Source organism: Bicyclus anynana, chromosome 5 (assembly GCF_947172395.1).
Source record: "Bicyclus anynana chromosome 5, ilBicAnyn1.1, whole genome shotgun sequence".
Classification (NCBI taxonomy): Eukaryota; Metazoa; Arthropoda; class Insecta; order Lepidoptera; family Nymphalidae; genus Bicyclus; species Bicyclus anynana.
In genome coordinates, this window is record NC_069087.1 from 14,923,287 (window position 1) to 14,935,090 (window position 11,804).

The following is an 11,804-nucleotide window of genomic DNA, read 5'->3' on the forward strand; positions in this document are numbered from 1 at the left end:
TTTATCAAGGGAATACGGAGCATCTCGTGCCTGCTGAAAAACTGGCTGGACCTCGTTTCGAGCTACCGCTGTATATTAAGGATTTGCGCAGGCGTAGAAACGCTGCACAAAGAGCTAAAGATAGTTGTCCAACGCTTGAATACAGGAGTAAACTCTGGAGACTACAGAGGCAGTATAAACGTAGCATTGCCAAATTCCGCTGCGAAAACGAATTTATCGAAGATATTATTAAAAGAGAAATTGAAAACCGAGGGGTTGTTCAACACACAGATGAATACCTTTTGCCCGTGGGTGAACGCGGGAACATGCCTATCATTGTAAATTTTGAGTTCGATAGATTCTTAGATTATTATACTCCCAAAAAATATTTTATTAAATACGAGTAAATATAGCTGCAGTGGATAACTATTTTTCTTACCTACTATGTATATATTTTACTACAACGTATGTCTAATAGTATTAGATAAGTTCGTAAGTTATTGTTGTTGTTTGTTACAATTATTGTAAAATATTATGTTAAAGGAAATTTTTTTATGTATTTTCAAAATATTTAAATTCTTACCTAATCGGTTGTTTCATATATTATGATAGCTAATAAAGAATTTTCATGAATTTCTGTTGTTTTGCTTTCTATAGTTTTATCAACTTTCATCATTTTCTTTATGGTACAGTGAATACACATAAAGGTTTACTTTTGACGGTGAGATAAATATTAAATTCAGTGGCCGGCAAACTTTTGGAATATTGCCAAATAAGTACTGCAGTATTATGAGATCTGTTTGGCAAGCTTTGTAACCATATAAGTTACTATACTTATGGAGTTATGTGGAATCCTATTGCAATAGCTTCTAAGTACGAATTGGTTGGTAATCTACGTCCACTCACTGCTATTAATAATTACACATAGATTGTTCCGATGTTTGTATGAGTCAATCGTCTAATAGCGAAAAACTTCGACCAACACCATAAGAAGCTTTCGCTTAACTGTAGACTCAAGAGTCCTGGCGGTCAGGGTTCCATCTTTTTACCCGACTACGGCGAAGCCAAGAGGAAGGGTAATGATTTTGGCAGTCTATGTATGTTTGTTCTACCGTAGCGCCTAAACTACTGAATCGATTTTAATAAATGAGGTGTCAAAAGATTCGTAATAATTCAAATTGAGACATAGGCTTTATAAATTTTATAAAAAAAAATATATGACGGAATATAAATTTAATTTAATTCTAACCTCGACTTTTTCAAGTAACTAGTTTTTAAACTTATTCTTTTTTTTAAACATTTTTAATTTGTTCCAATTTTTTTTTGTTCCAATTTTTTTTTATAAAATTTAAATAGTTCTAATTTTTTTTATAAATTTTTAATAGTTTTTTGTATTTTATTTTTATACGCTCCTGAGCGAATTGTGTTTTTTTTTCTCATTTTGAGATTAACCACGCAGGAGATGTTATAGTGCACAAGTGTGGTACTAACACCGCCAACTTCCCAACTACAGGCTGCTATTTTTATACTATTTTTCTTGTAAAAATAAAAAAATCCAAATAACTTAATTTTTTTTTTGTTGGCCTAACCCGGGATTGGAACCCCGGATCTCATTGTCCGTAGGAGCAGCAAACTACAGGACCAATGAGGCAATGAAGCAGTAAGTGTAGACATAATGAGTGTTAGAAATACAAATTGATGAATGAACAACTCAGATCAATGTTTCTAGGCTTCTTAAGGGGACCGCAACTGTTTTTGACACAATAGGAGATATAAAAAATGTAAAAGCTCTGTTGGGCTTTTACAATGTGTGTTGAATGCCGTATTTCAATACGTAACCTTAAAAGATTTTGGTTCGATCCAAAAAATACTGCAAGCTTACGAGGCTGTTATCTAGTTCAAATTAAATTCACTTTTCAAACGTCGAGTCTGTTTGTAGTTACTCCACTATTCGAAAGGCAGATTCTATTAAGTAAAGCGAGCTAGCCGTTGCTGAATACTCTTAAAATTACATCTCTATACTAATATGCTATCAAAAACAAAACTTGTAAAATTATACCAACTCAGTTGTTCATTCGTAAAAAGTTGTGAGATCCATGTAATACCAAGTCGGTTACTTTATTCAGTCCATATAGGCCGCCTGTCTTAAGTTATTTAGTAATTAGCTAACCTAATAACGTCTTATTGTGTCCCTATCAATATTTTTTTTTGTATTTTTAACTGACTTAAAAAAGGCGGAGGTATATACGATGCGTACGTTGTTGTTTTTTTATTATTTTTTGTTTGAAAGAGTAGATAGGTATATTTCCAGATTTGAAGGCGGTGTCAAAAAAATAAAAAAAAAGAAACTTTAAGAGCCTCTTTGACATAGCACCGCCTTCAAATCGATCAATAGAAGTTGGGTCAATTATTGTGTTAAAAAGATTTAACAAGAAACAGATTGAGTTCATCAGCATTCTAAACAATCTTATTGAAAATCACACATCACAAGTTATATATGTATATCACTTGTGAGATACATTGTGTTTTCATGCGATGGCCAAGTTACAGTAATGTAACTATACGTAATAACTAAAAATAAATGTAAATACGTAATAACGCAGTATCTTACGAGTACAACGGAGCGCTGCAATGGCGTTGCTACGTCGCGTAGCATACTCGTAGCGTTCTAAACAACATTCCGTAGTGTGGGCTTGGCGTGACCTCACAACAACTGAATCCGCAGTGCGTTTTATTTAATTTTACATGTCTGCCCAAAAACAGAAATGGCCAGTAAGAGACGCCTAATAGTATCATCTATTACAGTATGACGATAATAAGACAACACCCACTAGGTAAAACCAACACCTACCTATCTATATACATCATTATCAATCCATATTTGGCACACTGCTGAGCTCGATTCTTCTCTCAGAATGAGAGGGGTTAGGCCAAATAGTCCACCACGCTTAGCCAATGCGGATTGGCAGACTTCACTCACGTAGAGAATTAATAAAATTTTCAAGCATGACAGGTTTCCTCACGATGTTATTAAACTATTTTAAGAATTTAATATCACGTGTCTTAAACAGTGCATGCACCTTCAATTTTTCAGTTATGTGCAATAACTGAAAAATTGAAGGTGCATACACAGGAAGGATTCGAACGTACACCCTACGGAATCGGAGGCAGAGGTCATATCCCTTGGGCAATCACAGCTCATTCTGGCCATTATAGTCCCAAATTATGCCGCATGTGGATTACATGGTCACGGGGGATTACTAATCTCACTAAGCTTCTTTCTAACGGCCCTAAGGGCCATCTATGTGTGTTAATACATTACGTAATGTCACAGTGTCACAAGAGAGGTGGATCCTAAGTTTGGTGACATCACATTTTAAAACACTCTCTACTAGTGGCATGTGTTAGTGCGCTTTTTCAGTTGTAATATTTACTAATGTTAAAAATGTGAAAGTGAGTCTGTCTGTCTGTTACCTTTTCACAGCCACTGAGCCGATTTGGTAGAAATTTGGTATAGAAATAAATAAATTGGACGTTGGAGCTGAACATAGGCTGGTGGGAGGCTTGGGCCGCAGCTAGTTACTTACTATACCGGCAAAGACGTACCGCCAAGCGATTTATCGTTGCTTTACGATGTCGTGTAGAAATCGAAAGGGGTGTGGACTTTCATCCTCCTAACAAGTTAGCCCATAAATTGCATCATCACTCATATCAGGAGAGATTTTAGTCAAGGGTTAACTTGTAAAGGATAAATAAATAAAAAAAAAATATCCTGGAAAATCGACGATTCTCGCGGAATTTGTAAAAAACAGAATTTTACGCGATAGTCACCGCGGGCGTTCGCTAGTAAATAAATAATCTACTTTCTGTGGACTGGGCGGTCACCGATGACTAAAATAAACAAGTTGAAAAACGAAATACGTTCTCTATTTCCGAGCGAATTTGTAGCGGCGGCAATAAAAATAAAGTTTTATTTACCTATTCTTCTCATTGTTTTCTGTTCACTGTCAATCGATTCGGCCATTTTGTCCTAACTAGGCTAAACAAAAGAAATTGATGATCCCAAAAAAGTTGTAAAAGAAGTGAAACAGTTTATTATTTATTACAGTAATAGGATAAGTAACTTAGAAGTAGTTTGATGTGATAACGTCCCTACTTTCTATAACTATATAACTTTATCTTACCGTGTATTTGTTGTGATTGCTGGATAATCTTAACGGGATGATTAATTTTATTATATGAAAAAGCTTGCTAGCCCAGGATATAACTCTGCCTTCGATTCAGAGACCGAAGGTTCGAACCTGGTCCGGGGCAGTTATGTGAAATTTAATATCACGTGCCTCAAAAGGTGAAGGAAAACCATCATGAGGAATCCTGCATACCTTTGAATTTTTTCAATTCTCTAGTTGTGTGAAGTCTACCAAGCCGCATTGGGCCAGTGTGGTGGTATTTGTCTAACTCTTCTCATTCTGAAAGAAGATTCGTGCTCAACAGCGAGCCGAACATGGAATGATGATGAATGGTGTTTGGAAGCTTTAACGTATGTATTTCTTAAATACGTTTTTATTGTTTTTTTATAATTTAAGTTACAGAGGAAAAAAATCGTCATTCCACGCTAATAGGTATACAAAGACGTGTCGATATAAAAAATACGTTTTAAACTTATTTGGACAACTCAAGAACTGAAACCTTCAAAGTCCACCATGGACTTCACAGTTGGCTAGCGTACTTACCCTTGATAGTAGCATGGGTTGTCAAACTTTCAACCTTCTAAAAAAAAATATCTGTCTGTCTGTTTATTTATCCGGGGTTACCATTCTGAATAACTGAATCAATGTAAATAGGACTTCCACTGGTAGATGGAGGAGGTTATAGAGTAACATATAGGTTACTTTTAAACCCGTCAAAAGTTCCTGCGGAATTTGTGAAAAACTGAATTTCATGCGGTAATTAATAAAATTCCTAAATACCAATTAAACCAAATTAAAATAACGTCTTCAACGATTTCCAAACAAAAAAAGAATTTTCAAAATCGGTCCATAAATGACGGAATTATCGGTGGACATACATAAAGAAACATACTTACAGCCGAACGTAGAACCTCCTCCTTTTTGGAAATCGGTTTAAAAGAAACTTGTAAGTACGTCTATGTACGCGTAATAACGTGTGCAGCTTTAGTACGCAATGGCGTACGGAATGGCGTAATGTACGGAATGGCGGCCGCACGCTATAAATCGACTCGAGCAAATCCAGCTAAGCTGCCGGGCGTATGGAATTGCACGGAGCGAAATAAATAGTACTTTATTTAAAAGCTCAACATTATGTTTGTTTCATATATACCAAGTTGATGGACCTCTCACTGTTACAAAAACTTTATCACGAGAAATAAAACAAATAATGGCCTCGTGGTTCAGTTGTTAATCCTTGCGGCTTCAGATTTTGAAGTCCAAGAAGAAACCTGAAACAAGAACCCTGAAATATTGAGATTTCTTTCTTAGAAGAATGATGGCCTCATGGCGCAGTGGCATGTGCGGTGGATCTATAAGAGGGAAGTCCTGGGTTCGATCCGATCCCGATTGAGTTATTTTTTAATTGGTCCAGGTCTGGCTGGTTGGAAGCTTCAGTCGTGGTTAGTTACCACCCTACCGCCAAAGACGCACCGCCAAGAGATTTATTCCGTTCCGATGCGATGTCTGTAAAATCCGAAAGGGATGTGGATTTTCGTCCTACTTCTAAGAAGCTAGCCTGCTTCCATCTTACATTGCCATCACTTACCATCAGGTGAGATTGTAGTCAAGGGCTAACTCGTAAAGATTAAAAAAAAGAAATTTTCAGTAGCAGCTAAGTACGAGTTACGAGTAGCTTTTCGTAGAAATAGCTAGGGATTACTGTTAGTAGTTAAATATTTCTTGTTAAATGGTTTGTGTAATTCATTTATATCCAGTTGATTTATGCTTAACTTGTTATAAACTCCGCGAATTGGGATAATTCGTCAAACCAAACTTTTAGTATACACATATAATTAAATTATTTTGGGTTTATCCTTTCTGTTGTATCTACCTACTATTAGACATCGTGAATATCTATGTACCTATTTTATAAAAAAAACTAGCGGACGCCCGCGACTTCGTCCGCCCTTAGTCCTCTTTAATCCAGCCCTTACACCTATCGCTGTAAAAATGGAGTAACTTCTCCCGTTTTCCATATATTTTCCTTCACTGCTCTGCTTCTATTGATCGTAGCGTTTCAAAAAGTATACTATAACCTGCCCAGGAGTATGAAGAATAATTGTAACAAGTTTCGTTAAAATCCGTCGAGTAGTTTTTGTTTCTATAACAAACATACAGACAGACAGACAAAAATTTTACTGATTGCTTTTTTGGCATCAGTATCGATCACTTATCTCCCTCCCCCTGATAGTTATTATGGAAATATATTTCATGTACAGAATTGACCTCTCTACAGATTTATTATAAGTATAGATTATGGTCTAAAATGGGTACTTAGATATTTATGACCTAGACCTATGCCCCTCGATTTCACCCGCGTAGAAGAATTTTTTTCTGTGAGAATACCGAGATAAAAACCAATATGCTTAACCATAGTGTAATCTATCTCTATAAAGAATTCCATCCAAATTGGTCCAGTTGTTAAGTCGTCATTCACAATTTTGCGGACGCCCGCGACTTCGTCCGCGTGGTATTTAGGTTTCACAAATCCCTCGGGAACCATGGCTTTTCCGGGAAAAAAAGTAGCCTATGTGTTAATATATGCTATAATATATCTCAATACCAAATTTCAGCTAATTCGGATCAGTAGTCGAGGCGTGAAAGAGTAACAAACATTCATATCATCAAATCGTCAGTTTTCGCAAATCTCTGGAAACCATGGATTTCTTCGGGATAAAAAGTAGCTTATGTGTTAATCCAGAGTAAAATTTCAGCCAAACCGCTTCAGTAGTAGCATCAGTAGCACATCCAAACATCCATACAAACTTTCGCGTTTATAATATTAGTAGGATTCCGTAAAAATATAACAAATTATAATTTATTATACTTACTCATATATATACTCGGACATACTTTACTGTATCAATTCCAACATAGTTAATAGTCAAAGTATAGAACTATAATTTAAAAAGTACAATTTAGTAAAAAGCGTTGGTAATGATAAAAGTTAGGATGACAATAGGAATGGCGAATTAATCATCATTTTATTGATGCTCGCGCACAAAGCGAGGCGTAATGATTCGCAGAGTCGACGTTGTTCCATCCTTGACCTACATATCGGGCTCTATGCCATGGCCCTTGCTACCCGGCCCGGGTATTGTACGAGCTAGAAATTCAACTGATCCGCTCACTCAATCAGTCATTTAGTTTTTTAGAACGAGCTTGGTTTTTTTTGGGAAAATTAAACTTTTCGAAATGAATGCTTACAAAATCGAAAGTAAATAAATGAACTATGTAGGTACTTACACGAAAATGAAAAAATAATCAATGTTCTCAAAACATTATCTATACTATATATTAAGCTGAAGAGTTTGTTTGCTTTGCGCTAATCTCAGGAACTACTCCGATGTGAAAAATTCTTTCAGTGTTATATATTTATCGACGCAATTTAAATTATGACGCTAAGACCAAATGGAGCGTAGCACCGATGAAGAATGAATCAAAATCGGGGGATTTTTTCCCTATTGAGAGCTTACGCTGCAGGCGCATTTTTTTTTCCAAAAACAACAAATATTTATGTACCTATTTACTTATCAACAGTATCATTTATATAAATTTACGAGTGTAGGTATTTGAAAAAGCCTTTTAAAGTTAGCATAAAACGTCATAATCTCATAACACACCGTATCTGATATTCATGGAACATTGTATAGAATTTTTAACACGCGCTCTCTGTTCTATTTTCGTGTTATTTCATATTCATAGTTAAATTAAAAACTTTTTAAATCCAATTTTCAACACACCTGTTAGGTATATCTGAACTTATTATATTTTCACAACGCAATTTCATGAGGTCTAATTAATCCCTGGAAATGTATTAACCCTGGAGCATTGTACTACAAAAAAATACTGAACAAAAGTTTTCCGACTTCATTCACTTGTTTAAAAATAAAGGTATGAGTTACTGAGGTTATAAATGTCATAAAGATAATTCTGTGGAAAACAAACAGATTAGTGTACTTTAGTAACATTGTTGTATTATTAAAAAAGGTTTAAAAATGGTATCCATTACTTACCTACACGTGGACACATTTGCGGATGTCCGCTGGTAAACTATTTGGATAAATTGGAAATTCACTTAGCGTTTCTAACAAAAAAACTTGCCTAAATATCAATAGCGGACCCCCGCGTAGTGCCGTGTAGCGTGAGAATACGGAAATAAAATAAAACCTTTGCTAATTGCTGATAATGTATCTTTCCATTGGTGAAAGATTTTTCGAAATCGGTGTAGTGGTTTAGACAAGAAAGCGTAACAAACTCACTTTCGCATTTCTAATATAACTAGCGGACACTCGCGACTTCGTCCGGCCTTAGACCTCCTTAATCCAGCACTCTTGAAAAATCCGTTTTTAGTGGAGGTTTACTTAAACTACCTTCCTGCTAAATTCCATCTTTGAACGTCAAGTGGTTTTATCGTGATAAATGACCTATCGCATTTGTATATTTTATAAGATTATGGATACCTCATTTAATATAGCTTGTGCAACATATTATAATCTTTTAATACCGTTTGAACTAAACCTGTAAGTTTAGTTCAAAGTGGCTTACGTTATAAATACATAAGTACTCGTATCTCCTATTCCCACAGAGGGTAGAGAAAAACAAGAGGGAAAGTGAACCTCTAATTACGGGGTTAACAAGCTTTACGAATATTAAAACTTGTTGCATACCTACAACATTTTCCTGATAACATGTCTCTTTTACGTAATTGAAGGAAACAGATTGACCTACCTGATGGTATGTAGAAAACCATTGCGAGTATATCTCAAAACCAGCTAGGCTATTCTGTAACGATATTTTTATAACTCGCAAGTGCGAGTTTCGAATTCTCCTCTATCTCTTTCTGTTTATCACGATACTATAGAATGGGAAAGATAGCGGTAAATTCGAAACTCGTACTTGCGAGTTATACAAAACATCGTTAAAAAATAGCCATGCAGGGCTCGAGCAAAACCTCTTTCAAATGTTCGAGGGATACTGGAGAGTACACGAAATCTCAAGGCGCAGCGTTAAATACGATAAATAGACACAAAACTCACCTGGAAGGCGCAGTGATATAAACTAAAAAAAGATAAGTAATATAATATATCAACTCATATTCGGCTCACTGCTGAACACGAGTCTCCTCTCAGAATAAGAGGGGTTAGGTCAATAGCCCACCACGCTAGCCCACTGCGTATTGGCAGACTTTACACATGTAGAGAATTAAGAAAATCCTCAGGTATGTAGGTTTCCTCAAGATCTTTTCCCTTAGCTGTTTGAGACACGTGATATTAAATTCCTTAAAATGCACACAACTGAAAAGTTGGAGGTGCATGCCCCGGACCGGATTCGAACCTACGCCCTCCGGAGTCGGAGGCAGAGGTCGTATCCACTGGGCTATCACGGCTATAAAAAATACGACACGAAACTAAGTCACCTGGGTGTAAAGACAGCGTACCACCGGCATCCATTCATCTCACAGAACACAGAATGAATCATGAGGCAATTCAAAAAAAATTATCACAATATCAGCCGATGGACGTTCACTGCAGGACATGGCTGTAGAGACTTCCAAACATCACGATCCTGTCACCTGCATACATTCAAAACCGTAAACCTATAAATAACAAGGTTTCTAAAATCGAAACTTCTGTGTATGTAATTGTCTTGCGATGTTTATAAAGTTGTGACAAAAGTGAGCCTCGTCTCACTAAAAGCAAAATATTTTCCCAAGTTCAAGCAAAAGCCTGCTCAGGGTTAATTGCTTTTGTTTTGTTAGAATTTCCCTTTAATGAATAATTATTAGATCATGTTTTCCTTACTTAGTATCTATGTATATTTAAGTAACCTTGGCTGTAATTTTCTCCAGATTTACATATATATGTTAATGAATTTTGAGTAGGGTTATGTTTTTTTTAATGTCAGTATTTGAGTACCAGCACTACTAAGCGTAGAGTTGCTCGACCCCTCACTAAGTGGACGATCACCATCAAACAATCAAATCGCAGAGAGTCTACACGTGTTAGAATTGAGTTATTTTAGACATAAAAACCTAAATTACTTCCTTACTTCCTTCTAAAATAGGATAAATATTGAAAAAAAATTGTAGTATCAATTGTTTTTTACAATGATGCATGTTGTCTTTAAAAAAGATGATACAAGTAAAGTCCAAGTTAAGTGAACAGTAGGTACGTTCTTTTGAATATCTTTAAACCGAACCGAAACCGAATTAACACGACTGGGTACTGAATTCTGATCTTCCTGGTTATAAAGCAAATAAAATAAAATATCACACATACAATACATTTGACTTCAGATCGAAATTCTTAGATAAATATAATTTGTTTTAAAGTCATGCAAACTCTACCTGCTTAGCATGGAGCAAAAATTATTTAAAAAATAATTAAGTATTAGACGTAATCAACATTATCCTGAAGAACGCTTCTTAAGAACTTATCTCTGAAAAAAAATAGCTTATCTTAATAACATAAGAAGATTATTTAATATTTATCGCCCCTAGAAAATAAAATTAAAATTCCTGTTGCGTTTGAAAATCTCATTATAAATTTGCAACTAAATTAAACTGAGTAGGAAATTTAATGCGTAAAAATCCTCCTTACATTTTACAAGCTCTTTGGATTAAAGATAGTAACATGATTTTAAATGGGTGCTAATTAAACAGACATCTATTAATTAGCAATTCGCGTCTTCAAATTTACATTTTCTTCTGAATTACTGAGTTAATGGAACTACTCAATTACGGAATATACTATATCATAATTATCACACTAATATTATAAAAGGGAAAGTTTGTGTGTGTGTATATATATATGTTTGTCCTTTATGCTGCGGCTACTGAAGAAATTTGGAATGGAAATAGATTTACTCTGTATTAATACATAGGCTACTTTCATCCTGGAAAAAAACATGGTTCCCGCGGGATTTGTGAAAAACTGAATACCACGCTGACGAAGTCGTGGGCGTCTGCTAGTCCACTATAAATCTTTTTTTAATATATAATTAGGTAATTTATTTGAAGACGATATCTTATTTACCTTTGTGGCAGTTTTGGTCCGGCGTATTGAGGACACATCGGTATATCTACATAATATCGATGTAGGTTTGATTTCAAAGTATGCCCTTGTTCAAAAAGGGATTGTTCTCAAAGGCTAAGGTTACTCCCTTTGAGGATTTAAAGTTTCAAAGGCAGATTGGCTGAATATTCTTGTGGTTCACAGGGCAGCATTTTACGTCGCATTCCGTTTCAAACGACGCTTATATCTAGAAAGTTAGATACCTAATTAAATTGTTTGTTATATACCGTAAAGTATCGATTATTATTTTTTCTAGCTTTTATTATTTGAATTGCCCTCTTAATAGGTAGGTATGTGTGTGTAATCCTGGAAGCTAACTTTGAAACAATTTTTTGACTTTTGATAAAGTCTTTGCTTGACAATTAGTGCCGTAACTATATATTGTGGTGGGTAGGGCTGGCAAAATGCTAGGAGACCACGACCCGAAAAGTTTTGAGCGCAGGAAAAAATATGTGGCCTTTTTTACGGGGTCCAATGAATTGGCCATGGGCCAATGCCCTCGGGCCTGATGCCCTCAGAT